The following is a 25,405-nucleotide window of genomic DNA, read 5'->3' as shown; positions in this document are numbered from 1 at the left end:
GAGAAAAATATTAAGAGAAAAAAGAGGTAACAGGTGTAAAAAGGGTAAAATCAGTAGGGTATCGCTTAAACGAGTAAATAGTATTTTCCTAAACAAGAGATCCCCTTATTTCGGTTAGTGACTTATTCACGAATATACCAACATTAGCGCTGCTGAGGGTAATATTCTCTGGGAACACACAAAAGCCTTTTTCACAATTATTTACTTTGACTTGTTATTGTCTCATATCTGATTAGCCTGTTATTACGTAACATGCTTCATGATTTTAGTATACATACCTTATTAGTATTTTCCCGTATGTTCTATATACTCTGGGAACGTATTACAGCCCTTTTCGGCGCTACTTTATGTGAACTCTTACTATCGGGTAACTAATTTCATGGTATTACATGACTGACTTCACAATTTGGGTATTCATAACTTATTAGGAATTCCTAACAACAAGATCCTGTGTAAGACACTTCAGTATTCTCTGTAAATGCACAGAAACCGTTTTAAGGGCTACATACTTTGTATTGTTGTTACTGGATTAGCGAAACAATTATGAGAACGGAACCAAGGAATAAGCCCTGCTTCCCCAGGAATTACAGTGTTCGCCCCAGCTAGTATATACATGTGTACATACATAAAACAGTAAGGTGCGATTTGAGGGAGATTTGGGTGCTATTTCTACCAGGTCTGGCTACTATGTAGAGGTCTCCATTGGATCATACATACATATATACATAGATAAGAGAGTAGGGTGTGATTTGAGGAAGACAAATGTGGGTAAACAGCAGGATACCGTGTTCCAGGAAAAATGTAATGGAAACGGAAAAACTCCTTCATAAAGAGTGATATTGCAACAGTTGCATAGAACCATGATGTTAGAGCAAAATTAGGCTTTTGTGTCGGTGCGCGCACGTATGAGAGAGAAAGGCCGAGAGATAGAGTGAATGAAGGTGATGATGGATGCCTTTGAAGGTCGATACTCGGATAGAAAAGGTGACATCGTCATGGTCGTTGTATGAAATGTTTACTTATAGATCACTTATGAACGGCTAAAACAAGCGAAACAGCAGGTTCTACACACCTGTTGTATACGTCGGTCTTGTTTTTTCGCTTTAAAGTAAGCGATTCTTATAGAAGCAAACACGATATTGAATAATTCTCCGTCATACGTCTTCTAAAAACTTTAAACATACTTCCAGAATGTGACTTCGTCTAGGTTTATCTACGTGTGTGTGTATGTGTTTGTGTGTGAACATCCCATCAGCAACACTCATCATCATCTTCTTCCCAATATTTGTACCCTTTAAAAAGAAGCAGTTGTTGCTATTTTTCCGAATTTATTTTACATTGTGTGCACCCAGATTGCAACTTTTATTGTACCTTGCACCAGAGAACATTATAGATTATCTGAAAACAAAACATATTGCCAATGAAAAAAACCGTCTGCTTGCACACATTCAATCATCATCATCATCGTTTAACGTTCGCTTTCCATGCTGGTATGGGTTGGACGATTTGACTGAGGACTGGTGAAACCGGATGGCAACACCAAGCTCCAATCTAATTTGGCAGAGTTTCTACAGCTGGATGCCCTTCCTAACGCCAACCACTCAGAGAGTGTAGTGGGTGCTTTTACATGTCACCTGCACGAGGGCCAGTCAGGTGGTACTGGCAACGGCCACGTTCAAAATGGTGTCTTTTATGTGCCACCCGCACAAGAGCCAGTCCAGGGGCACTGGCAGCGATCTCACTTGGCTTGCCGGGTCTTCTCACGCACAGCACATTTCCAAAGGTCTTGGTCAGTAGTCATCGCCTCGGTGAGGCCCAATGTTCGAAGGTCTTGCCTCACCACCTCAGCCCAGGTCTTCCTGGGCCTACCTCTTCCACGGGTTCCCTCAACTGTTAGGGTGTGGCACTTTTTCACGCAGCTATCCTCATCCATTCTCACCACATGTCCATACCAGCGCAATCGTCTCTCTTGCACACCACAACTGATGCTTCTAATGTTCAGCTTTTCTCTCAAGATACTTACACTCTGACGGGTATTCACATTGACATTACACATCCAGCGGAGCATACTGGCTTCATTCCCTCGAGCTTACGCATGTCCTCAGCAGTCACAGCCCATGTTTCACTGCCATGTAGCATGGCTGTTCAATGAATTTTCAAAATTCTAGTCGTTCTATTGACAGGATTTTGTCAAAAGAAAGTGAGCTAAAAGTAAAAAAAAACAAAAAAAGAACCCTCTTTCCATCAGAAAAGGAACCTTTGGAGAAAACTCCAAGCTGCCATTATATGGAATTTTTTTTCTTATTTAGTGTTTAATTTTATTTTTCATTTTCAAATTAACTGTCACGATATCTGCAAGAATAAATTGCATTGATATAAGAACTGCCGTTCAGTGGCACCAGTTCTGTAGAGATGTTTGTTTGGCAAAAAACTGGTGCCGGACAAAACTCCAATTGCTGGTCCGGACCATAGAGTGGAGTTCCATGAAAGTTTGTTCTTCAAAAAGAAGAACAATGGACGACGAATGTGTCGCAAAACTTGGGTTGTTGGATGTTATGACACCACAACCAGAAAAAGGATTTCTTCAACGTCTACTCGATAGGAGTGCAGAGATGTTGGAGAATGTTATCAGACAAAACGTTCTTGCATAAAATTTATGACTGACAATTTGGCAAGCTATTGGAATCTGCATATACTCGGTTCCATTCACCAGACGGTAAATCGTTCCCCAAATTTCTTAGATCGGTCATCGGGGCATGTAAAAATCAGCGGAGGTAAAGATTATGGGAGATTATTTTTGTTGGTTTTATTTTGAAATGAAAACATTATATCAAGGTACGATTCAAGAAGATTGGATCCAGGGCGCGCATCCGCGTATGCGAGACGTGACTAGTGGAGCCTACGACTACCTAGCGCGCGTGCGCGTCACGCACAAAACATGTATGAGGGTGTTTGCGTTTTGTTTACAATGTGTTTTATTTACTTTGTTAAAAAAAACCAAAACAAACCGTCCTGCATGTTTTGTGCATACATGCATTGGCAATAGATTGTTATTGTAGGATCGACTAGTCACGACTCGCGTGCGCGTGCGCAATAGCAGGTGTGTGCGCATATTAATGGCGGTGAATTCGAATGTGTGAAAAAAAGGTAAATTTCAACATTTCTCTCGTTCAACACCCGACAAAGCATAAACCACAAAATTCACCTTTATTCTGTAATTCTATCTCCAGAAAATCGAAAAATACAAGTTATTCGCTGAAAAATTCTGCGCCAGAAATCGCAAAAGAAGCCAAAACCATTTCACAGCTGATGTCTTCTGCTGAATTCCAGACATTTTCGAACAAGGTAAGGCAAAGAGATTTCCTTTTAATTGGCTTTCGCTTGTTTCAATAAAGACAAAACAAAACACTAACATGCTTTTGCTTTTGTTCAGACTTCGTTACTACTAATTTTTATAATTTCAGCATTCGTTTATTATTGTTTTCAAACGTATTTCTGCCAAATGTCATTTATAAAACATGTTTAAAGAAAAAGGGTGCGGATGCAGTCACGCCCCTCACCTTCGAAAATGTGTTTTTTAGTGAAAGGTTTCTAAGGAAACGTGTCTGTTTATTATTACATGTGTGTTTATATAGATGTCTGTAGGTATATAAAGTGTGTATTTGTCTTTCTATAGGTCGAGAGAGAGAGAGAAAGTTGTAATGGAATTGAAGGCTTGTAATGGCTGTGGAGTATCTCTGGGTCAGTTCGTCGTACTTTATATTGTCTGATATCGTCTTTAAATCACATTTCACCTTCCAACACTTATAACCCCTCTTGAATCTCAATATTTCGTCGTTTTTTTGGCTTTCGGACACCTCAGTGTTTGTCCATCCATCGACATGCACAAATCTTGCATTTCTCCATTTTGTTCTCTTCTGGATCCTTTCTTGGTCTACGCCTTTCAAACACGCGCGAAACAATTTCCAGTGGGGGGGGGGGAGCCTGTTGAGCCTTGTGTTTTTTTGTATTTGTTTTTTTTTCTCTTGCTTTGTATCGGAGGGGAATGGGTGGAGGGGGTGTCTGAGAAGGTGGGGTGGGACGGGGTGTATGGCTTGGGGTTCTAATTCAATCTGTCCTTTCTTCCTCTTCCTTCAGCTACCATCCACTGTTCTTTGTTTCTCTTTTCTTCCTGTTGCACCTTCTCCGGCCCCTTTCTAACTTCTTCCTGACTTCTCTGCTTCTGCAGAGGCCTTTTTTAGCCACATTTAAAGCAACGAGGGGTTCTGCCCTCCACCCCCACCCCCACTCTCAACACTACATCTCCAATGGTCACCGTTTCCACCATATTTTCAGTGGTTCTGCCAATACCCAATATGATCAGGTCCAATGTTTGCTCTTTCCATACAGAATTTTCTGTTTTCGTGGCCTGCAGGACGGCTATTTCTTCTTTACTTCCGAGAAGAACAGCCGCCACAACCCAAGCCACATCTGTTTCTGGTGGGATTCTCTCCACCCTAATCCTGGAAGTCCTTCTTCCAAGATATGTAGGTTTCTGTGGTTACAGCATATTCTTTTGCCTTTCCTGCCTTCTTGAACCACAATTGTTCCAAATCTGCTTCCTCTGCCTCAACATTTTCAATTTTCCTTTCTTCCACTGAGTACACTTTATATATTTACTGTTTTCTTACCCATATTTTCCAATACTTTCTGGAGTAGGGACAACTTAGCATCACCACCGATCCTACGTGCCATCTTCTCATATTTCTCCATGTTTGTCAGGTCCACCTCCTTTTTTGTGACTTCTGTCACTTCAGCAAATCTTTCTTCTTCCTTAAACACTTGTCCATCCTATCAACTGCTCGTACGAGCCCCTCCTCCGAACAGGACAATTCGGACCCCCTAAGGTCTGAATAGAACATGTTCCTTACTGTTGGCATTGCTGATCCTGCTTAAGGCGGAGAGAAAGCACAAGACAGTCGACCCCTCCTCACACAATCAACAAATACACCAACACTATGTAAAAGCGTGAGAGGAAATGGGAAAGAAGAAAGAGAGCGAATGTCTTAATTCTCCTGCTTAAATAGTCTTGCCGATGAGAGTCTTGCTGTTGTATTAGATTGATAGATAGAGAGATATTGATATATGTAAATATATATGTGTGTATATATTTAAGTGCAAGATCTCAGGATCAAGGTGTAGGAAGTGAGTAAGCTTCAAGCAGTCCATAGTAGAAAGTATAAAAAGCAACTTTGAAGAACATTAGTGGTTTATTGTCAAAGAAGATTGTAAATGTTTTCCAAAATTAGGGAACAGAGGAGATAAAATCACCAGCAGAACCTCAGAAATAGTAATTAGCCTAACGAGGGGTACTCCACTAGCTACTGATAAGGGTGAATACACCTTAGTTAAGTGAAGGTTACATTGTTGTCAAAATATCTCAAATTAACCTGCAAGAGAATAAGGTTCTGCTAGCTGGGAGACATATGTTACTGGGATGTTTACCTGTTCCAATCCCTGAATTTGCATGTATCTGTAGTTATATGTGTGTGTGTGTACATGTATGTAGAAGAGAAGAGATGAGAAAGGAATAAACGATCATCTTCTGAACTTTCTATGATGATTGCTCCTTCCTTTGTCATTCCTTTTCTTATTACTGCTCTCTACTTGACTAATGTGTCATTCTGGTGTATATTCAGTTTCACACCAGGTTATTTGGATCTCAATGCCTTAGCAATATATTCTTTTACTTGTTTCAATCATTTTGATTGTGGCCACCCTGGAGCACCACCATTTAGTCAAAGAAATCGACCCCGGGACTTATTCTTTGCAAGCCTAGTACTTCTGTCGGTCTCTTTTAATGTATTTTAATTATCATGTGCTTTTCAAGAGGCTTTTATAATTGAAGATTTCAACTTCACAATTCAGTCTTAATTCACTGTGAGATACACGTTTCAAGGTTGTATTAATGTCCAACAGAAGTGTACCCCAATACCGTAACTTTGTTTCCTCATAGCTGCATGCAACAAACATGAATATTTGAAGATAAAATTCTTTACAAATGGAGTAGATTACAATTGTATCTGGATTTGTTGTGAAAAAAAGTTTTGAAGGAGGGTGAAAAGAGGAGTTTCAGATAAATCACCCATGGGTTGTGAATAAAAATAGGGTAACAGAATACTTTGAGAGAAAAACCCCAAAACCCCACCCTTTAAAAAAATTTATTAAAGCTAATTTCAATAAGGCAAACCCCCATCTGTGTCATAAACAGATTCACTGAAGACACAATAAACATATGGTCCTGTGATATTGGACTGGGGTGGAACAGTTCTCCACTATCTACTTGAAGCTCTTCTATAGGCACTGTACTAAAAATAGCAACCCTTTATATTCTTAAGGTAGTGATATACAAAAAAGAAAACTTAATAAATTTATCATACAGACAGAGACATGGCTGTGTGGGAAAGAAACTAATTTTGTAATCTCATGGCTTCAAGTTCAGTCCCACTGCATAGCACCTTGGGAAAGCGTGTGTATATATATACATATATATATTGATTGAAGTGTACAGTATTATAGTACTATGTATCCATTGTGGCCATCCTTACCAGTCGGTTTTGCACTTGGGGCTTAATAGGTTGTTAGATAACAGTCCAATTATGTAACCCTGCACTCTTCAGAGCAGCTCTACTGTCTGTTTTGTATGGTTTCTATGACTGAATGCCCTTCCTAACTAATGCCAGCCACTTTACAGAGTGAACTGGGTTCCTTTTTATGTGGTGCCCATGCACATATGTTAGGACATTACAATATTAGAGAAGTATTTCAGTTGATTTCACCAATCAGGCTCCCACACGATAGCAGAAAATCCCAATCCTGATGCTTGTTAGAAGAAGGGCTCGTGCAAACAAAGAAGATTGTGCTGAAATGGATTTGTTGTATATATATAATATATATACATGGGTTGCATGGAGGCAAAGTGACTGAGTCCCTTTCAAGTGTTGGGCCTCATGGAGGCAATGACTGAGAAGACCCATCAAGCTGAGCAAAACCGCAGTTGTGGCAGATACTGGTACAGTACAAATTGGCATGTAAGGGCATCCAGCTATAGAAAACCATGCCAAATCAGAGAGGAGCCTGGTGCAGCCTTCCAGTGTGCCAACCCAGTCAAACCATCCAACCCATACCAGCATAGACAATGGACGCTAAATGATGATGATGATGACACACACAATAAATACATATGTGTGTATACATATATATATATATATATATATATATATATATAATATATATATATATATATACATATAATTATATATATATATATATATTTCGTTTTTTGGGATTTGGTTTGCAAGACTTTTTTATGTCATTTCGTGTGTTGAAGCATCTTCTGTTGTGTCTGGGGAGAGTCATTTTCTTATTGTGCCTTCAAATTTAACACTCACCGGTAACATTTCCACTTATTTCTTATTTTTATTTTCCTAAAACTTTCGTTGCGTCTTGCAAACTTATCAATAGTCTTGACTCTGTCCGTTATTTATGCATGTGTGTGTCTCAGTGTGTGTGTATGTATGTGTGCATGTGTGTGTATGTATGTCTGTGTGTGTGCATATGTATATATGTATGTATGGGTGTGTATGCATACATGTATGCATGTATGTATTCTGCATATTCCTGTGTTTGTGTGTGTTTTTATGTATGTGTGTGCATGTGTGTATATGTATGTACCTCTGTCTCCTTGTGTGTGCATGTCTGAGTGTGTGTGTGTGTGTGTGTGTGTGTGTTGCTGCTATGTACCATGTTTTTATGTATGGGTGTACATCTCCATATGTGTGGACATGTGTCTTTGTGTGAAGTAAAGTGTGTGTGTATATATGTGGTCATGTGTTTCAGTGTCTATGTGCATATGTGGTTGTCTGTTCATATACCCTATGTACCTACCCGTCTGTATGTAGACCTGTTGGTTTACATATACATACATGTGCATGCACACACACACACATACACCCACACACACAGACATACATACATCTATCTGCATAAAAGCCCATATATACACGCATGAAAGAAATCATGCTTACATGTTTGCATTAATATGAATGCTTGTGATATCCTAACGATGTCACATGGTTAAATAGATGCTGCATATTCACCTCCCATTTGAGCTCAGAATGTAAAGATGGACAAACTGCACTTAGCAATTTGGTCTCAGGACCAACAGTTCTGTCAGCTTGCTGCCTTATATGTACACACATACACGCGCACACACACACACACGGAGGCTTCTTCCATTTTCCATCTATCAAATCCACTCACAAGCCTGTAGTAAAAAACACTTGCCCAAGGTACCACATGGTGGAACTGAACCCAGAACTATGTGGTTGTGTGTGTGTGTGTGCATATATGTATGTATGTATGTATGTAAGTGTATAATGAAAAAAAACTGAGTGGTTGGGATAGTGTTTTCAAAGAGATGGAGAGAGAGAGAGAGAGAGAGAGAGAGAGAGAGATGGGTGTAGCTGATTGGCCAGTTTAGTGATCGCTTTGATGGCCAACAAAAAACAACAACAATAACAACAGAAACATTAATAGCAACAACGACAAAAAGTGTATTATGTGTACATATATCTGTGTATATATATACATATATATGTGTGTGTGTATACGTATATATATATATATATATATATATATATATATATATATATATATATATATATGTGCATACATATACATATATATTATGTGCATCTATATGGGTATATATATATGTGTTTGTGTATGTATCTATGAATTATTGTGTATATGTATATATATGTGTGTACATATATATATACATATACACAATATGTATACACACACACAAACATACATACATTTATATAGATACATATACATACATGTATATATACACACACACACGTATATACATATATATGCATACACACATATATACACATACATATATGAGTTTATGTATGCATGTATATATTTAAATATATATACACATATATGTATGCACACACATATGTATATCTGTATGTATGTATGTGTGTGTGTATATATATATATATATGTATGCATGTATGTATATGTGCATTGTCCTTGAATCTGCATACACAGAAAACCAGGAGCTGAAAGGAAATACACTGGACATAGAAGGGGTCCGATGGTGTGAGCCAAGAGAGAGAGGATTGTGTTGCTATGGAGACGTGAAGAACACGGAGGAGAGGGGGGCAGTTGTAGAAGGGGAGACGTCTGATGGCCAAAGCAATTGGAAACAGTTGAAGACGGAGACAAAGAAAGGCTTAGGAGACCATGTGGTGAAGACTGACTGTAAGATGGTGCTTCTCATGGAGGGGATGGTCACGGAATGGGGGTCGGGGTCGGGGTTGGTGACTGGTGGTGTTGAAGAAGTCCTGAATAGCAAAGACCCTCACCAGAATAGCAAATAGGCCAACTTCAATGTCACAAGAAGGACCGTGAGGACGTATACTGAGAGGTATATCATCACAGAACAAATAAAATGGGTGGCTTTATTAGCAATTTGAACCTACAACCAAATTCAATAGAAGTCACCAAAGTGAGTGAGGCTAGTGACCAGCATCAGCTGTTGCTAGAGACAACAGTTAAAGCAACTCGAAAGCCACCAAAGCACTGAGCTTTTGAGGTTTTTAAGTTGTTTTAACTGTTGTCTCTAGCAATACCCTCTGTCACTTTTCTCACCTTTTACTTAATACAGTCATTAGACTGTTGCCATGCTGGAGCACCGCCTTGAATAACTTTTAGTCAAATGAACTGGCCCCAGTATTTATGTTTGTGTTAAGCGTGGTATATATTCTATCAGTTGCTTTTGCCAAACTGCTAAGTTACGAAGACATAAACACATATATATATATATATATATACAAGCACATGACAGGCTTCTTTCAGTTTCCATCTACCAAATCCACTCATGTAGTTGGGAAGCAAGCTTCTTACCACATTGTCACACCTACACCTATATATATACATACATATTTCTCAGCCCAAGAATTACAGCGTGATGTGCTGCTTGACTGGTTCCCCCTCTCTCTCTCTCTCTTTATATATATATATATATATATATATATATATATGATGATGATGATCTTTTCTCCCGCCATGCCTCTGTCTACCCCTCCATCCTCTCTCTCTCTCATAGTTTTTCCTTAAGGTCTTCAGGTTCTGGCTATATATAAATGAGAAACCCATTCTAAATTATCTCGCTGACATACTACGACGAAATGTCCAAGATGCAGATAAGATAGAGATTTTTTATTTATTTACGGCCTCAAACATCTCATACCTTCGCGCTTTAGTTTGCCCTCTATTATTTATTTTGTTTCTCTCCATGAAATTCAATTGAATTCAGTTGTTGTCTTAAATTCATACTTATTCATTTTCTAAGCTTCCTAAATTCATGCTACGTTATATTCTACTCACCTAGAATTCATTGCTCTTTTAAAAATTACGATTTATGCATTGTTGTCTCTCAAATATTTAAAATCTACAATTAAGAGCCCTATCTACTCGCTGGCGGTAACCCGCCCTCCCACCCCCTCCACCGGAAGTTCATTCCTCTGTCATCCTGTCAACCTCGGCTGTCTCCCGGAACCCATCTAGTGGCCTTGGCCATCCTCTCCCCTACCTTTGGGTAGCGCATTAAGTTTGAGAAATGTTTGCAGGTTGTAGGTACTGTTTTGCTTATGAATTCTTCCAATTGCAAGTTTTCTTTTCAGGTACACGACACTGCTTTTCCCCTTCCCAGGCTACAGGCCCACACCCCCAACACCCATACTGTTAGGATTGGCACTCTCAACGTCGGCACGCTGAAAGGTAGATCTGGTGAAATTGTTGAGATGCTTGAACTGAGTCGCGTAGATATGTGCTGCATCCAGGAAGTAAGATGGAGAGGAGGTTCTGCGAGGTTCCTCACAGGCAAAGAACACAGGTACAAGATTTTCTGGGCAGGGAACACTGACGGGGTCGGGGGCGTAGGAATACTTCTAGCGAAGAAATGGGTGGATAAGGTAATCGAGGTCGTTAGAGTAAGTGACAGAGTACTTAAGATCAGACTAGTGCTTCATCATAGATTAGCTACTGTCATCTCAGCCTATGCACCTCAACCGGGGCTACCAGATGGTCTGAAAGACCAATTCTATGACACCCTCTTGCAAACTACCTCGTCGACGAGTGACAGGGACCTTCTCTTTGTGGCTGGAGACTTCAACGGTCATGTCGGACGTCGTGCTGGAGGCTTCCATGGCATACAAGGAGGCTATGGCTTCGGTTCCCGCAACGAGGAGGGAACCAGACTGCTGGAGTTCTGTGATGCAACCGATCTTATGGTCTGCAATACCAACTTCAGGAAACCTGCCAGTCACCTAGTCACCTACCGCTCCGGCAGACACTCTAGCCAAATCGACTACATCCTCGCCAGAAATAGGGAAAGAGAGCGGCTTATAAATGCCAAAACCTACCCTGGCGAAGAATGTACCCCACAACATAGATTAGTAGTTAGCGACTTTGGGATCAAGGCAAAATGGGTGCCCAGAATTAGACAGGCTTGGAGGAGAAGGGTGTGGAAGCTTAAAGACCCTGCAAACGGACAGAGACTTAGAGACAAGTTACTTGAAGCATTTAACGAAATAGAAGGGGATATAGCATCATACAACGTGGAAGACAATTGGAGATTTCTGCGGGACAACCTGTTGAAAGCCACCAACCAGATTTGTGGGTGGTGTAAGGTCCCCTCCCAACCCAGAGTAACGTGGTGGTGGAACAAGGAGGTAGACAGGGCTATTAGACAAAAGAAACAGGCTTGGAAGGACTGGAAGAACGGTGGTAGCAGGGAATTGTACCAATGTGCCAGAAGGGAGGCTAGGCGACAGGTTTATTTAGCCAGAGGGGAAGCAGATAAGGAAAGATTTGCCAATGTTCTGCGCCGTGAGGACCAAAGACTCGAGGTATTTCGTGTTGCAAGACAGTGTAGGAGAGAGAATAGTGATGTTGTAGGAGAGAAATGTGTTCGCATGGATGATGGTACGCTTGCATTAAATGAGGATGCAAAGAAAGAGGTCTGGAGATGCCACTACGATAGATTGCTTAATAAAGAGAATGAATGGGAGAAAGAGAGCCTGCCGTATGTCGACCCAATAGAGGGACCAGCTATCCGAGTTGATAGTACCAGGGTAGATAAAGCAATTAAGAGTATGAAGACCGGGAAAGCCCCCGGCCCATCAGGAATCACTGCAGAGATGCTCAAAATATCTGGCAGTGTTGGCTATAGCCTAGTCACCCGTATTACGAACCAGGTGATACACGAAGGAGTCATACCCAATGACTGGTGTAGCAGCATCATAGTCAACTGCTACAAAGGTAAAGGTGACGCTTTAGATACAAATAATTACAGAGGCATCAAGCTGCTAGATCAGGTTATGAAAGTTACAGAGAGGGTCATAGCCCAACTAATTAGGGAGCGAATCAATTTAGATGAGATGCAGTTTGGGTTCGTGCCAGGTAAAAGCACTACTGATGCCTTATTTCTAGTGAGACAGTTGCAGGAGAAATACCTAGCTAAGGATAAACCTCTGTACCTGGCTTTCGTTGACATGGAGAAAGCCTTTGACAGGGTCCCCCGATCCCTTATCTGGTGGTCAATGATGAAACTTGGGATAGAAGAATGGTTAGTGAGAGCTGTGCGAGCCATGTACAGAGATGCTGCCAGTAAGGTGAGGGTTGGAAATGAGTACAGCAATGAATTCCGGGTAGAGGTAGGGGTCCACCAAGGTTCCGTCCTCAGCCCCCTCTTATTTATCATAGTCCTCCAGGCAATCACAGAGGAGTTCAAGACAGGTTGCCCCTGGGAGCTCCTCTATGCTGATGACCTTGCCCTAATTGCGGAGTCACTATCAGAACTAGAGGAGAAGTTTCAGGTGTGGAAGCAAGGTCTAGAATTGAAGGGCCTTAGAGTCAACCTAGCTAAAACCAAAATCCTAATAAGTAGGAAGGTAGATAAAACACAAACCCCTTCAGGTAGATGGCCCTGCTCAGTATGTAGAAAAGGAGTAGGTAGTAACTCTATAAGATGTACCCGGTGCAAGCTATGGACACATAAGAGGTGCAGCAACATCAAAGGCAGGTTAACTAGCAAGTTAGTTTTTGTTTGTGGCAGATGTTCAGGTGCAATAAAGACTGTAAACAAACAGGAAACAACTTCTATCTCATTCCAGGGTCAAAAACTAGAGGTAGTCGATAGCTTCCGCTATCTGGGCGACCAAGTTAGTAGTGGGGGTGGGTGCGCTGAAAGTGTAGCTGCTAGAATAAGAATAGCCTGGGCAAAGTTTAGAGAGCTCTTACCCCTGCTGACGACAAAGGGACTCTCACTCAGAGTAAAAGGCAGACTGTATGACGCATGCGTACGAACAACCATGCTACATGGCAGTGAAACATGGGCTGTAACTGCTGAGGACATACGTAAGCTCGCAAGGAATGAAGCCAGTATGCTCCGTTGGATGTGTAATGTCAATGTGAATACCCGTCAGAGTGTAAGTATCTTGAGAGAAAAGCTGAACATTAGAAGCATCAGTTGTGGCGTGCAAGAGAGACGATTGCGCTGGTATGGACATGTGGTGAGAATGGAGGAGGATAGCTGCGTGAAAAAGTGCCACACCCTAACAGTTGAGGGAACCCGTGGAAGAGGTAGGCCCAGGAAGACCTGGGCTGAGGTGTTGAGGCAAGACCTTCGTACATTGGGCCTCACCGAGGCGATGACTACTGACCGAGACCTTTGGAAATGTGCTGTGCGTGAGAAGACCCGGCAAGCCAAGTGAGATCGCTGCCAGTGCCCCTGGACTGGCTCTTGTGCGGGTGGCACATAAAAGACACCATTTTGAGCGTGGCCGTTGCCAGTACCGCCTGACTGGCCTTCATAGGATTTTCGAGCGAGATCGTTGCCAGTGCCCCTGGACTGGCTCTTGTACGGGTGGCACATAAAAGACACCATTTTGAGCGTGGCCATTTCCAGAACCGCCTGACTGGCCTTCGTGCAGGTGACACGTAAAAGCACCCACTACACTCTCTGAGTGGTTGGCGTTAGGAAGGGCATCCAGCTGTAGAAACTCTGCCAAATCAGACTGGAGCCTGGTGTTGCCATCCGGCTTCACCAGTCCTCAGTCAAATCGTCCAACCCATGCTAGCATGGAAAGCGGACGTTAAACGATGATGATGATGATGATGATGATGATGATGATGATATATATATATATATATATATATATATATATATATATATATATATATACATAGATATATTCACTCCCTCACACCCTCTCCCCTCATACACGGCTTTTTTTTTCTCGAAGCGTCTTGAAGTACACAGAGGAAGCTATAAATAAGGCCTTGTAAATACTGAGTTGAGAAAACTATTTTGGACCCCAAAAAAAAACAAATCAGTTTCTAAAATGCTTTGGTCCAATGGTAGAACATCTGTCATGTTCAAAGATGTGGGTTTGAGTCTCACTGGCAGCCTCTTTGATTTTTACTCTCCAAATAGTTTCCATGTTTCTATTTATTAGCTTCACGTTTGTGCTTCGAAATCCACCATTTCCAAAAAAAAGGGATTCTTTTACATTCGTTGAAAAATTTATTACAAGAAGGCAAAGCTGTGTGGTCAGGAAGACCCCTTTGTAGCCAGTTGGTTTTGGGTTCAGTCCCACTGTGTGGTACCTTGGCTAAGTCTTTTATACTATACTGTCAGACCAATCAATGCCTTAGACATGAATTTTGTAGATGGAAACTGGAAGGAAGCCTATTCTACTGGGTTGGCCATGTGATTCAGATACCAAGTAGCCAGTTCCCAAAGATGGTCCTCTTCAGCAAGATTCAGACTGGAAGTTGGCCCCGTCGACTTTCGAAAGTTTGTTTTGCTGCAGGTCTCAAGTGGTCTCTCATTTTACGTAGTATCCTTCCCAATTGGTGAGGGTCCCTGGCTGTTAATTGGAAGCCATGCAAGTCCATGTGCTTTTACCTGTCTCTTCTCAAAGCTCGTTAAGTCTCAACAGTCCTCACTGTTTGTTTTTACTGTTTTGTTCTTGTTGTTCTGTTTTTGTTACCACTTTAACCTTCTGCGGGAAGGACTGTTTTAAAGAAAGTCTCATCTGGTCTCTGCCTTTGAAATGCGGAGTATATAAAACAGGGGGCAACTGATGAAGGGAATGTTCTTTATGTTGCCTGTTTCGTTTCTCTGTTTGTTTCTTTCGATGTTCATTGTTTGTGTTTTTTTTATGTTCTCGTTTCTCTTTTTGTTCACATTTCTTTGATGCCCTGTACCAATATATGCATGTATATATATACATATATAAGGAGGCATGTACATGTATGCGTGTATATATGCATATACTTATATGTTGCTTTCCAGAATTCTTTGCTACCAGCATAAATAAGTTATTGATAAAATGGCAAAATTGTGTTGATGATTTAGGTGCATTCTTTGATTAACTGCATTGCTTTTCGTTGAGATAAAGTAAAATAAACTTTCAGTTCAAAATCGGATCATTTCATTCTTAACGACCTGATATAATGTAGCCCTGTACGTTTACTTTAAATCCACAGGTTGGTCGTGATTGGAACGCCTTTGTTCATTGAACAGCCGTATCAGGGTTGGCCTAGGGCTAAACAATCACACCACCCACAGATTTCCATAACAATATGATCATTGGCATTTGGGGTGGCCACCAGTTGCAAACAGATGGTGCACTTTGAGTGCAAACATGTACACACACTTTTACTGTCCTTGTTGTTTTTGTTGTTGTTGGTGGTGGTGGTGGTGGGGTGTTGTCCCTGTTTGGTGTCAATGTTGTTTTCTTTGTCTTTCATTGATTATTTAATGAAATATATTTATACATACATAGACGCATACACAAACACACTCACACACTTATATACATACATTGCATTCATACAAGCATACACAGATACATATATAGAGTTACTCATACATTCACATGTACACACACACACACACACACACATTCATACACATACCTATATATATCTTGCATTCATGCATACACACACAGTACATACATACATGTATAGTGACATGCAATGACATTAACTCCCACATACATGTTAGTCAATACACACACATGTTCATGTATATGCTGTGTATGTATGTGTATATATATATATATATATATATATATATATATATATATATACAGACATACATATACATGAATTTAACATATCGCATCACATACCATATGCATGTGTGTGTGAATATATATATATATATATATATATATATATATACTAGCAGAAGCACCCGGCGTTGCTCGGGAATGAAATTGTTGCTTATATACTTGAAGAAAAAAAAGGCAAAATATGCTGTATAGAAATTTGAGAACATTCTGTAGATGGACACTCAGATGAATGATGGATGGGCGCCTCTCATGAATGGGGAAAATTGAAGATGTGCCAAAAAGCCTCATTGGTACTTGGAAACTTTTACGAAAATTAAAACGGGGATTAGATGAAAGAAATGATTTACGTGAATATCATCACAAGAGTAATTGAGACAAATGGCGATTGTGGAACCCCCCACGCACGCACGCACGCGTGTGCGCATACACATGTGTGTCTTTGTAAATATGCTTGTATACATTTATGTACGTGTGTGTTTGTGAGTCAAGGGGTGTGTGTGTGTGCGTGTGTATGTGTGTGAGACAGTGAGAGAGCGGTGTGTATGTAGTATTTACTCTCTCTCTCTCTCTCTCATACACACGAACACAGAAAATAGAGAGTGAATCTTTTTGCCGTTGTTAGGTCAATACCGGAGCGCGCGCGCATACACACGTGTGTCTTTGTAAATATGTTTGTATACATTTATGTATGTGTGTGTTTGTAAGAGACAGTGTGAGTGAGAGAGAGAGGTTTGTTGTCATGTATACGTACATGCATAAATATACATACATCTTTGGATGTATGCATATGACAACACAGCCCTTGACTCACTCACACTCTGTCTCTTACAAACACACACATACATAAATGTATACAAACATATTTACAGAGACACACGTGTGTATGACAGTGTGTGAGTGAGTCAAGGGGTGTGTGTGTGCGTGTGTATGTGTGTGAGACATGTGAGAGAGCGGTGTGTATGTAGTATATACTCTCTTTCTCTCTCTCTTTCTCTCTCTCTCTCTCTCTCTCTCTCTCATACACACGAACACAAAAATTAGAGAGTGAATCTTTTTGCCGTTGTTACGTCAATACCGGAAGTTGACATTGAGGAACCTTTTTAAAGAAGTAAATCTTAAATATAAAGCAATATTATTTATTTTTAATTAAAAAAATCAAATGAAGAGCCTAAGATTTATCCGAAGTCAAATTATTCATGCATTACAAGTATGGAAGCATTTGGTGAAGTTGATTTCACGTGAAAAGCGATTACACACACATCCCTGTTTTATATATAGTATATATATATATATATATATATATATATATATATATATATATATATAGAGAGAGAGAGAGAGAGAGAGAGAGAGAGGCACAAGCTTGGCTGGATGGTAAGAAGCCTGCTTCTCAACCACATGGTTCTGGGTTCAGTCTCACTGCCTTGCGAGTGTCTTCCACTATAGCATCAGGCCAATCCAAGCTTTGAGAGTGGATTTGTCAGACAGAAACTGAATAAAGTGCATGTTATTATAGTAACAATAATAATAATAATGATAATAATAATAATCCATAGATGGCATTTAGAAATATTTCAATACGTTGCTATGCACGTTTCTACAAATTGCATGTTTTCATGATCATAGTGTTTATTCCTGGGACGATTACAGTCCAGTCCGTCGTGTCCATGGACATCAGGGGATGATGGTTCATGCATTCATTTCCTCTGGCAATATGGTATTCACGTTGGGGTTTGTGTAATTGGTGGGGAGGAGTGGAAGGGGATGGAAAGAGAGAGAGGAAGGAACGGTAATTATAAAGGAGAGGGAGGTGTGTGTGTCTTTGTCCCCACTCACCACCCGACAACCAGTGCCCTTTTCACATTGTCCTTCTTTGAGTTAAAAGGTGCCATGCTTCGGGTAGGGCCCATTCTCTTGGGCCATTCTTGCAACATTTACCCCCTTCAAAATAATTCTAGCAATTGTCACAGTCTCCATTGCTGCAAACAGCCGCAACCCAAGAAAGAGAAAAACCACTGCCAGGGACCTCCCACCCCACCCCCACCACCAGCACCAGTAGCATTACTTCATCTCACCAAACACACACACACACCAATATATAGATATGTATACACACACTTGTACGAGCAAGAGAGACTATACACCCTGGTACAGTGAGTGGGGTTGGGGTAGGCCCTTTTCATTCTCATATTCACCAGGAAAATATAACGAAAATCTGGGTCATGGCCTGGAAGACTTCCTAAAAAAAATAAAACCCCATATATCACAACACCACCACCACCACCACTACTACCTCAGCCACCACTGTCACCACTACCAACACCACTACAAGTGCTGCAACATATACCATCACAAAATTGCCACCAGAACTACCACCACCACCACCACCACCACTGCGACCGCCCTACTCGCTACTCACTTCATAACCACTACTACTATCACCTAAGCTGCAACTCCTACTTTCACCACCACCACTTTCCACCACAAACCAATGAGGGAGATCCGCCACTACTAACTACATTATTAGAAATAGCAGCTAAATCTCCCTCAAATCACACCCTACTCCTCTCTTATGTATGGACCAATGTGGGAGGCATCTACATGGTAGCTAGAGCTGGGAGAAATAGCAGCCAAATCTCCCTGAAATGGCTCCCATTTTAGAAATAGTTACATTGTATAAACAAAATTTTAGGGGAAAGGCAAGATGGTCACAGCTGGAGTGTCTGCTGTGACTGGATTGACCTGGGACTAAACCACCACCACCACCACCATGTTGTTATTATTCATGTCAACATTTCCATGGCAACAGAAAACTGTTCACACACAACACGGTGGGGGAGGTCAGTGTGTGTGTGTGTGTTTATCTGGTGCCTGGTGGTGATGGAGTCATCCTGTTCTATAAGTGTCACTGTTGGTTTTTCGTTGTTTAACCCTAGGCCAGTCTCGGTGGAGAAGGTCTATGACCACAGATGCCTCAACCATGACCATCTCATATTTAGAAGTGCATGACTTCAGGTGTCCTTCTTTCTTTATTGAAGAAGTTCAGAAGTGAGGTGAGGATCATTTAGCTGCTATTTTCAGCAGATAGAGCAACCATGCAACAGCTCTCATTTCCCTCTGCCTGGTTTCAGCTACAGTCAGAGTCTTGACTTATGATCAAAGGGTTTCCATCCTTGACCATCCAACATGATCTCGTGTTTTTTGAAGACAGCAATGTGGTGTGATTTTGAGGGAGATTTGTCTGCTATTTCTAAATGAAGACCAGTTCCCACATGTGGGCTGATTTGTGTCAGGAGCAGTGGGGAGGGGCAGGGTGATGGGGTGGGGGGCAGATATTGTGTGCTTATGTTGTCATTTTGCTCCAGCTAAACCCTGAGTAAGCAGAAGTATGATCACAGGCAATCCAGTTGTGACTGTCCCTTCTGTCTCCGATGTTTAGGGAGCCAAAACTCCCATTAGCAAGTAAGCATGATTTGTAGGAGATTGTGGAGTGAAGGAGGAATTGCGAGAAAGAGAAGAGACGTGGATTGGTTTGTCGAGGTAGGGTGAGGGCAAAATGTTCTTGTTATGTGTTGGTGGAACATCCAGGTTGGGGGGGGGGGGGCTAGCAGATGGCAATACTAGAGTGAGAGAAGGCATGTGGGTAGAATACACAGGTCGGAGGCAAGCAGAGAGTAAGGATACAGTGGCCCTGGGCCAAGAGGACGACAAGATTGGGGAGTGAGAGGTAAAAATAATGCGTGAGAAAGAGATGTAGTTTGGTTCATTGTGTAAGAAGTTTTCTTGTTAAGTGTAGGTGGGACACACAGCACTTGTAGAACTCAGTTTCACTGATGTGGGTGGGACAGATTGAAGGATGTGCTGAAACGATTGTCATGTTGAATAAAAAATTCTAAATCCATCTTCTGTTTCTTTTATCAACAATAAACACAACAAACATTGTGGGTTTCCTGACATAAATCCAGTGAAAATTGTAGAGTTTCTGTGGAGGATGACATCAGGTAGCCTGAAACGGTGAATGTGCTTTGACTGACACAAGAATAGGCATATACTCAAAGTCCAAATAGTTACATGTGTGTGTGTATATATGCATCTGTGTGCGTGTGTATATATATATTTATATATATATATATAGCAGTGTGTATGTCTGTGTGTATATATATATATATATCATCATCATCATCATCATCATCGTTTAACGTCCGCTTTCCATGCTAGCATGGGTTGGACGATTTGACTGAGAACTGGTGAAACCGATATATATATATGTATGTATACCCATGCACTTATATATATATGTATACCCATGCACTTTCACACCCTGATGTGGGCTGATGCAAGTGTTCCGGTTGATCTGATTGACGGAACAACCTCCTTCAATTGGATCAGTGCCCTACACACACCTGCACCCTTAACATAGTTCTCAGGAGAATTCAGTGTCGCACAGAATGGGACAGGATTGGTCCTTTGAAATACAACTACGACTCTTTTTTGCCGGCTGAGTGGACTGGGGCAATGCAAAATAGAGTGTCTTGCTCAAGGATACAACGCACCATTAAGGATCGAATTGTTGACCGTATGATTGTAAGCTCAACACCCTAACCAGTAAGCCATGTGCCTTCACCATATATATATATATATACATATATATATATATATATATATATATATATATATATATATATATATATATATATATATATATATATATATATATACATGTATATATATATATATATATATATATATATATATATATATATATATATATATATATATATATATATATATATATATATATAGGAAAATGAAAAAAACCAGAATGCTGAACTGGAAGCATAATTTAATAAAGATTTTTTCTAACCGGTTTTCATTGCGAAGAAGCAAATTATCAAGAAGAAGGAGAATGAAAATGTTTTTTTACAAAGAAGTACAAAATGAAGAAAATAATATATAAAACAATAATATATAAAAAAATAATAAATATACCCATACATTATATTGTCTTTGAGCTTTTGTAGTTCAATAGTAGTTCATGTATAAATTGGTAGGAAAAATAAGGATGCATGAGAGTTGAGAGTTTTGTTAGGTTTAAAAAAAGGGTTAAAAGTTTGTGTTAAGCAGGAAATGTGGTGTCAAAACAGGAAGTTTGTGTAAGGGGAGACAAGTGTTTTTAGTTAGAGTTATGAACTCTTTTTTTTTCCCAACAGGAAGTTTGTGTCTGTTCATAGAGAAATAAGGTCACTGAGGGGTATGTGTGTTAAGAAATGGTTGGAATTTCTCTATGAAAAGATTCTCCTTGTTGATTCTTTCTTGTGTGGAGATTCTGTCTTTACATTGATAGAAAGGGAATATAATGAATTTAGGGTTTTTGTTTCTGGCGCAAGAGTCTATGTGGCCACTGAGTGGAATTTGGCGGTATTGAGGGAGGTTTATTTGTTCCTTATGGACAGCTACTCATCTACGTAATGGGAGGCTCGTCTGTCCGATATAGAAGTTTTGGCAACCTGCGTAAGTAAGGACATAATATATATATATATATATATATATATATATATATATACATACATGTATATATACACACACATGTACATACATATAGATACATATATATGTGTGTATATATATATATATATAATTATTATTATGTAACTTAGACAGAACCATCCCTATAAGAGTTTTTTATTCTCATATTGACTGAATATATGTATGTATGTATGTATGTATGTGTGCGTCTGTGTGTGCCTTTGTGTCTGTCTCTCCTACTAGATAACAACAGCTGTTGGTTTGTTCCACCCTACCCTCATAACTTAGCACAAAAAACCCCCAAAAAACCCTGCACTAAAGACAAAACTTGAAACGTGGAATGCAATAAAAAATCTATATTAATGACAACCAGTGAAGAGAAACATAACGAGAGTGTTACGAGACTGAAAGATTATGGGTGGAAGTTAATGAAGAAGCTGGATTGAGTTTCAATTTGGAGTCCATGTTGAAAGAAAAAGATTTGGAAGAAGACAACGAAGAGGAATAGAAAACTAATTGTATTCAATGAAATGTATCTGAGAAAGATGTTGAGAGCACACTGGCAGATCAGGTCAGAAACAAAGAGATTCTGAGAAGAGCGAGGTTGTGACCATTGCAAGGGATTCCATCTGACTGGCTCCATTCTGTACCTAACCAATCAGCAGGACTTGAAAACAACCATGACTTGAGTACTACCTGATAACGAGTGTGAAAAAAAGGGAGGCCAAAGATCCCATGCTACCCGGTGGTGGCCATTTCAAGATGACCCGAAGACTTGCTGGGGCTGCCTACTGGACCCTAGCAGCAGGAAATTTAGACAGTGTCACGTGACAACTTGCTGGGGCAGCCTGCTGGAGCCTAGCGGCAGGTATAAAAAGGGGAATTTGACAAGACAATCAGTTGGACGCTGACACTCGTTGATGCTGCATTGAAGAGGCCAGGGAATAGAAGAAAGAAGACATGCACCGAACACCAGAGCTGAAGACACCTCCGAAAGGGGGGGAGGCGCCACGTCAAAATGGTAGGGGAGTAGGGGCCGAAACCGGACGTGGATCCTCCTGATGATGTCTTGAGCTAACTGGATCCTATAAAGGAGCTGTTGTGGTAGCAGACCACGAAACATGGTTGAAATTCCTCAGCATTATGTAGAATGGATGTATGACAATAGAAGCTGAATGGAACCCACTGGAGGAGGCTGGTTGCCCAATGCCCTGAGCAAAAGTCAGTTTGCTTTGAATTGTAGACATTGAATGAAGTTTTAATTATCCGTTTCCTAAGCAACAAGCAGAGCATCAACGATGTTCCTAATCATGTGATATAAAAGCATTTTGTCGTTTGTTTTAAAAGCTGGGACAAAGACCGTTTAAAAAAGTCTGTGTTTCCGACCACTTGGATAAAAACCTGAAACTATCGCGTAAAAGTAGTTGACAAGTGATAAATATAGATTAATGTATAATAGAGTCTATGAGACTGTGTGTGGGTGAATAATTAGCTGTTTGTTGTTGGTTTGAATAAAATTAAACATCATTGAACACACGCACACAGATGTACATCAGGTGGAACATGAGACTAACTTTAATGAATGCTTTTAATCTCATAGGATATATATATATATATATATATATATATATATATATATATATCATCATCATCATCATCATCATCATCATCGTCGTTTAACGTCCGCTTTCCATACTAGCATGGGTTGGACGACTTGACTGAGGACTGGTGAAACCGGGTGGCTACACCAGGCTCCAATCTAATTTGGCAGAGTTTCTACAGCTGGATGCCCTTCCTAACACCAACCACTCCGAGAGTGTAGTGGGGACTTTTTACGTGCCACCAGCACAAAGGACAGTCAGGCGGTACTGGCAACGGCCACGCTCAGAATGGTGTATTTTACGTGGCACCTGCACAGGAGCCAGTCCAAGGGCACTGGCAACGATCTCGCTTGAATGTCTTTGCACGTGCCAGGAAGGCGACGCTGGGCACAGGTGCCATTAACGGTGCTTGAAACGTCAAAGACTTTCTCTATTCCTGAGCATTAAACTAATACATCCTGTTGTTGTTTACACCACCTGCCCTCGTCTGTTGTTTTTTTCGTAAATTCTCCCATTTATATGTATAAATGTATTTATGTGTGTATATATATGTGTGTGTGTGTGTGTGTACGTATGCATATGTAACTAACAGGCATTCCCGTCAGTTATGACGATGAGTGCTCAATGATCTGATCAATAGAACGACTTGCTTGTGAAATTAGTATACAAGTGGCTGAGCACTCCACAGACATTGCATAATCCTTAACATAGTTCTCATGGAGGTTCAGTGTGATTGAAAATGGGAAAAAAGTGGCCCTTTTTGAATCCCATGTTCAACTCCTTTCTGCCAGCTGAATGGAAGGACACAACACCACCACAAGGAACTCACAGCCTTGCAATTGAGGGCAGGACACACTGCAACCACTAAGCCACAGGCCTCTACGATACAAACACATACATACATACATATATACATATATATATGTATATAGAGTGGCATGTAAAAAGCACCATTTGAGCATGGTTGTTGCTAGTGCTGCCTGACTGGCCCACGTAAAAGCACCCACTTCACTCTTGTAGTGGTTGTTATTTGGAAGGGCATCCAGCTGTAGAAACCTTACCAGATCAGAATGAAACCTGGTACAGCCTGCTGGCTTGCCAGTCCTCCGTCAAACCATCCAACCCATGCCAGCATGGAAAGTGAACGTTAAACAATGATGATGATGATGATGCATATGTACATCTTAGATAAAACTTTGATATGTTTCAACCAAAGATTGGTCCAGGCCATGTCCAATTTAATAGCACCACCTGATAGGATTATCTAAATCCTTTTAAAGCCAAGTTTTGCGGTATCATGGTCCACTCAAGTGGGGAGTTCTTGTTGAGTGAGTTGTACCCAGGTATGGGTGGCTCATCTGGTATTCCTTGAAAAAGCTGATAGGATCCTTTTCCTCTTTGATCAGTTTTGGGACAATGTTAAATAAGGCAGGGCCCGTTGAGGCCCAAATATTCTGTTTTAGGTTCAAACTGGCCAGATCTGGCCACTCACACCTCCCTAACAATGCCATTCCAAAAAGGAACAATTACATCGTCAGAATCTTGAAGTTATGAGATAATCCAGGATTAATTGAAAACCGTGTGAGTAAATAAGGATTACATTTAAAAAGAAAATAATCTAAAGGCTAAAAAGTTGCTTCAGATGGGACCCCATAGAGGGAGGGGCCTAACGACTCTAATCCCCCGACCCTCCCATAAATAATGGGCAGAAAAGATGGATGGATGATTGTGATACTAATTGAAATTTAAGCAGAAGGCTGTGGCACAATGTTTCCTGTTGAATGTCTGCTAGAATCTCGTTGCAGATGGAGGAGATGAAAAGTGTGTTAGGGACCCAGTTGGATATGTTTTTGGTGGAATCGGTGCAGGTTTGGCAGAAGGTGTCTGTGTTTCGTAGGGTTAACACCAGGGTGCAGTGTAGGGGATGGTGTGCAGGGGACAGAACTAAACCCTGGAGTACAGCTGAACTAATGAAGCGTCTGACAGAAAGCCACCAATCCACTGAATTGCTTCGAGGTGGTGGGCATGGTGGGGTGGAAATGGAGGAGATTTAGTCAAGCTGCTGGT

At 40.7% G+C, this 25,405-nt stretch overlaps 2 long non-coding RNA genes across 4 annotated transcripts in view; one reads left to right on the top strand and one right to left on the bottom strand.

The window, feature by feature from the left end:
* The window catches only part of LOC149129198 (uncharacterized), a 31,580-nt gene that overhangs the window by 1,911 nt on the left and 4,264 nt on the right, over nucleotides 1-25,405 (bottom strand). The gene's annotated exons all lie outside the window — the stretch shown is intronic.
* Nucleotides 3,010-25,405, top strand: part of LOC149129196 (uncharacterized) — a 71,345-nt gene continuing 48,949 nt past the window's right edge. Inside the window, exons 1-3 of one of the 2 annotated variants that reach the window (XR_016240299.1) lie at nucleotides 3,010-3,147; nucleotides 3,231-3,345; nucleotides 3,677-3,741. This is a non-coding gene — a long non-coding RNA (uncharacterized LOC149129196). The remainder of the gene's footprint in view (nucleotides 3,148-3,230; nucleotides 3,346-3,676; nucleotides 3,742-25,405) is intronic. The other variant, XR_016240298.1, reaches the window with a different exon arrangement.

This window comes from Octopus bimaculoides, unplaced genomic scaffold (assembly GCF_046866305.1).
Source record: "Octopus bimaculoides isolate indiv1 unplaced genomic scaffold, ASM4686630v1 contig120, whole genome shotgun sequence".
NCBI lineage: Eukaryota > Metazoa > Mollusca > Cephalopoda > Octopoda > Octopodidae > Octopus > Octopus bimaculoides.
Note: the sequence above shows the minus strand (reverse complement) of the source record. Positions and strands in the feature narration are given on the sequence as shown.